This window comes from Leptodactylus fuscus, chromosome 10 (genome assembly GCF_031893055.1).
Source record: "Leptodactylus fuscus isolate aLepFus1 chromosome 10, aLepFus1.hap2, whole genome shotgun sequence".
In the NCBI taxonomy this organism is placed as follows: Eukaryota; Metazoa; Chordata; class Amphibia; order Anura; family Leptodactylidae; genus Leptodactylus; species Leptodactylus fuscus.
In genome coordinates, this window is record NC_134274.1 from 20,868,267 (window position 1) to 20,873,733 (window position 5,467).

Here is a 5,467-nt window from a genome sequence, read left to right on the forward strand (position 1 = left end):
CAATCATTGTCAGTGTAATGGGAAGTAAAAGTTTCCAATGTTTGCTTTTATCTAGAGAAGAAAAATTTACTGCAGATTAAAATGTAGGACATTTAATAACACTCGGATCATTTTCAGTACAATAAATGGCTTTTGCAAAGATCATATTAAGTTGTTTCATTTCTTGAGTTCATGATAAGGTATCACTCTCTTATTTGCACTGGCAAGGAAAATGAGCAAGGCTGTTCTCCTACTCCTCTCTGATATCTTCCTGGTAGGAAGGCCACATTTAGCACTAACACATGGTCATCATTATCAACAACTGCTTCTCCTCCTCCTTCATATCCTAGGACACATGCAGTTTTATATACCGCTAGAAAGCCGACAATACGCTGAATTCAGATCACTATCGGCCTTCCTGTTATGTGCTATTGGCACCATTACCGAGTTCTTCACTGCCAGAAAGGTGTTCCTTACAGTCTAACTGGGAACACCCCTCCTGACAGTACTGTCCGTAGTTCTATACTGTAATGGGGCGCTCCTTACTGCCCAGTGATGATGCTGAGCTACGAGGAATGCCCTTATGACAATACAAGGCTATGTTAGGGTGCTGTCAGGTTATGGGGTTTTCCTCATAGCCCAGTGAAGATGCTGAGCTATGAAGAACGCCCTTCTGACAGCATGGAGATATCAGTGCCGAAACTAACAGCACTGATATCTCTCCACCAGGGCACATACTGGGAAAACCAACAGCGTGCTGAGTTCAGAGCACTGTCGGCTTACTAGTGGTATATAAAACCGCAATTTCATGATGATATAAAAGGTCCTCTATTAAAAGCGAGTGTCAGCGCAGTGTATGGTTAAAGTGGTAATTTGTGTCCTCTGCTTACCATTCGTATTTCCATGGACATTATAGGCAGGCAGAGGGAAAGGTTGTGGTGGGAAGATACCTCCTGTTAAGAGGCTCCTCTCCACTAGGTGATGGACTGGAATCTGTATCCGGTTTTGGGTTTGATATAGACCCGGGCTCAAAGCTCTAGTCCTGGGTTTTGTTAAAGCCAAAGTTGAAGCCTTAACCCTGTCCAGATAGGAGGGTGCAGTTCGCTCTCCTTCCTTCTTCTGATGGTGGCTCTGAGCTACAAACGCTCTGCCTGGTGGAGGCTAAAAGTGGAGACAAGCTGCTAACCTGGTGAGCTTGTGGGATTGTTTCTGTCACAAACACTGTTTTTTTGTTGTTGCTGGACTCTTCTACCACATGGCTGAACCAAGCCGTGTAGTTCTCTGTTGCATTATGCAGCTGAAAGCCATTTGTGTTTGGACTTTGTGAACTCCTCCGAAAAAGCACCAGTGTGAACATGCACACAGTCCTCTACGTGTCTTACTTACCTGTTAACCAGACCCCCTCAAGGTCCCGAATGTACAACATACATGTGACGTTCACTGTGACATAACTTTGCCAGTGTTCTTGTTTGACCCAAAACAAACAAGACCTGAGCCACCCAAACCTGAAACTAAATGAATTTTGGGAGGTTCACCCATCTCTAGCCATAAACAATGCACTATAAAGACCTTCCACTTTCCAATTTTGCAGATTTTCCTAATTTCCATTCCAAGCTTCTATATTTGTAAGAGATCCTTCAACTGATTAATTTCCATATAAATATGTTGGGCATGGATGGCTGAAACCAGTGTTGCAATAAAAATCGCTTCACCAGAAGACAGATGGTATGAAAAATTCTTGTAAAAACTTCCTACCCCTACCTTTTAGGTGCCCCCCTTTGGCTTCTTCTGGTCATGAAAAAGATACATTATGGGGTGAAGGTAATACAATGACCAAGATGGTAACATTCTGTTGGCATCCATCATCATTGTCTTTAATGTTAAAGTCAAGATGAGAACTTGCTTATTTTTCTTCCAGGTTTCAAGGCTGATTCAGACTTGGGGGTTACAGGATCGGAACAAGGACTAGAGTTGATCAATCTTCTCCTTCCTCGTTCAGTGTTCTTGTGTTATGGGAGCTGGCTTTACTATCTAGTAGGACACCACTCTAAATACTTGGAGGAGGTGAATGAACTTGGGTGTTAGATGTTGGTGTTGGTCATGTGACCCTGAGTCAGAACTAGGGGCGAAGCGATTTGTTTACAACTGGCTTGATTTGCCCAAACACGGAACTTTTAGGGTTCATCGCCCATGAACCAATATTATACTCTGGGGTCTCCTTAGTCTATAGATTGGGATCATATATAATGTGATGGTTTGTGTTCTGAATGAGTCTTCTCACAAACAAAGCCTTATTAATAACATTGACTGCTCCATGTACGGTATGTGCTATTGCTAAATGCCTACTGAGTTATAGTGAGAGTTATTCGTTCATTATAGAATGTTAATTATAAGGGATGATGACACCTCGGAATAGGGCGCCTGTCGCCATGTGCCAATTTCCTGGCTCACTATACACCCCATTGTTTTTGTCCGTGACTTGCGTGAGTGGTTGATCCAACAAGGTGCGGAGGTATAATGGAAAGATGTGTACCTGTTCTGTACTCCCGGCTGGCACAGAATTGCTGACCAAAATAACCTATGTGTGAATAAAGCCTTATTCTTTGTGTACTCCTTATTTGTTTTGCAATGAAGAATAATAAAGCTTCCGTTCTAAAGGGTATTTGAGGTTTCTCTGTGTAGTTTCTAGGCCGTGAAATAACGTGGTGGAGAGACATTAGACACATGGAAGAATAGACCTACAGTACAAAGTGTTTCGCTCACGTTCTGCAGAAGCTGTAATGGAAAAGTTGAAAATTGGGAAAACCAGATGGGAAAGCAGAAAAAAAATCTACAGTATATTGGCCTGTTATCTCCATTTTTTTATGCAGTCATAAATAAAATAGTTTATTGTAACTATCTTCTGTAAGAACCATAGGGGCATAATAGTGTGTGCAGGGGACACTATGGGGCATAATAGTGTGTGCAGGGGCCACTATGGGTATAATACTGTGTGCAGGGGCCACTATGGGGGATAATACTGTGTGAAGGGGCCACTATGGGGCATAATACTGTGTGCAGGGGCCACTATGGGGGATAATAGTGTGTGCAGGGGCCACTATGGGCATAATACTGTGTGAAGGGGCCACTATGGGGTATAATAGTGTGTGCAGGGGCCACTATGGGGTATAATACTGTGTGCAGGGGCCACTATGAGGCATAATAGTGTGTGCAGGGGCCACTAGGGGCATAGTACTGTGTGAAGGGGCCACTATGGGGTATAATAGTGTGTGCAGGGGCCACTATGGGGCATAATAGTGTGTGCAGGGGCCACTATGGGGCATAATACTGTGTGCAGGGGCCACTATGGGCATAATACTGTGTGAAGGGGCCACTATGGGGTATAATAGTGTGTGCAGGGGCCACTATGGGGCATAATAGTGTGTGCAGGGGCCACTATGGGGCATAATAGTGTGTGCAGGGGCCACTATGGGGTATAATAGTGTGTGCAGGGGCCACTATGGGGCATAATAGTGTGTGCAGGGGCCACTAGGGGCATAATACTGTGTGCAGGAACACTGGGCTGGCTCCATGTCAAATATTTGCCTTGGGGCCCCGCCATTCCTAGTTACACCATCACCATCCCGTATATAGTCATGGCTGACCGCTGTAGAGGTTGCAGTAGTTGAAGCCCACAGGACACCCTCATTATACTTGGTGTTTGTTCACATGACAGGGCCGTGATAAAGAACATTTTTCTAGCTGATGAACATCCTATAATACATTTCACAGACGTCATTTCCTATTTTTAGCTTTTTTTGATGGCCACATGCAAATATATGAAAAGGATCAGAAAGCAAAACTGTCTTAGTTGCCCACAGCAACCAATCACAGCACAGCTTTCATTTTTCCAGAGCAGCATACGAAATGAAAGCTGCGCCGTGATTGGTTGCTATGGGCAACTAAGGCAGTTTTGCTTTTAGACCATTCTAGTAGCTCTGCCCCATTGGATCTGTTTTCAGCAGCCATCAACACAGATTTGTATGTGACAGATAAAAAACAGAACAATAGGTTGGGCAGAAAAAGGCAATAAAATCCATCTAATTTTTTTTAATGATAAAAACTGATGCAAAGCTGATGACACTCGGGATCCAAATGTGAATAAGGAGGACACAGGATGGATGCAAAATGGACGGCAAAGGCCAGGGGTGAACCATGGCTTTCTGCCGCCTGAAGCGGACGTCAGAAAGCCAGGGCGGAGCGGAAGGGGGCGTGGCTAGTCGAGCGGAGGGGGCGGGGCTGCGCGGAGCGATCATCTTTAGCAGGCAGGGAGAGGACCTGCTCTCTGCCTGAGCGTGAGGGGAGGCCGCTGGAGCAGCACTGCTCCAGCGACCTCCTCAATCCACCGCTCAGTTACGGTGACCCTAAGCCAGTCCAGGACAGCTTGACCTGGACTGGCTTAGGTCAGCAAAAATGCTGCCCTCCCCGTGGCCCTGGCATAGCGCCGCCTGAAGCGGTCGCTTCAGGTCGCCTCATGAGAGGTGCGGCACTGGCAAAGGCAATGAAAAACTGACTCATGCTTTTTTTATAGCTCAGAATTTGCAAGGACATGTCAGTAACACGGTGCGATGTGCATCTGCGTATCCATCACATGACCATGGTCAGAACTGTATCCACTAGAAGTAAAAGAATGAATGACAGCGAGCAGAGATCTAGAAAACTGTGAATAGATTGGAAAATTATATATCTATTTATTATACAATTACATTTGTCTCTCAATATTTTTCTTAAAGTGGCCAAACCCTTCAACCACTCCCGGACCACCCATAGACTAGGTGGTTGTTTAGTTCCGCAATGACGTACCGGTTGCCTGTTTGACTGCTTTGATGAAATATGCCAAGATAAATGGCAGAAAATGTTCAGCTCCAAACAATTTACTTCTACTTTGTTGCTCACTAAGTAACATCAGTAACATAACTTTACGCGCGCTCCCATTGAAGTGAATGGGATGTGTTTTGAAGCGCTCGCTTGTACGGGTCTAAATGAGCGGCGCGCTTACGCTGTGTGAAGGGGCCCTAAGAGTTTTTCTTTTCAAAGTTGGTCATCTCATGCCACTAAGCTTGGCATGTCTCAAGGAGATGAACAGATAAGAGTGGACACATCTATATGGTGAGCTGAAGCGAGACTTAATTGCCCCTGGTGCCAAGATTAAAGGGGTTGTGACATTACAGACTCTTAGACTGGGGCCTTTGACCACTGGATCTTCCATCGGTCAGAAGAGGGGGGTTCTGCAATCCCTGGAAACCTCTTAGAAGTGACTGGAATACTGGCCATGCTAGTCCACTGGTGCTTCATTCACAGGGAGGCTATATTGGGACTTTTGGACCCCCATTTTCCCGATTGCTTGAGGTACCAGTGGTTGGACCACCACCAATCTGACACTTAATCCCTATCTTCTAGATAAAGGATAGGTGTATAATGGCACAATGGTCCAGAATGAAAGATTATG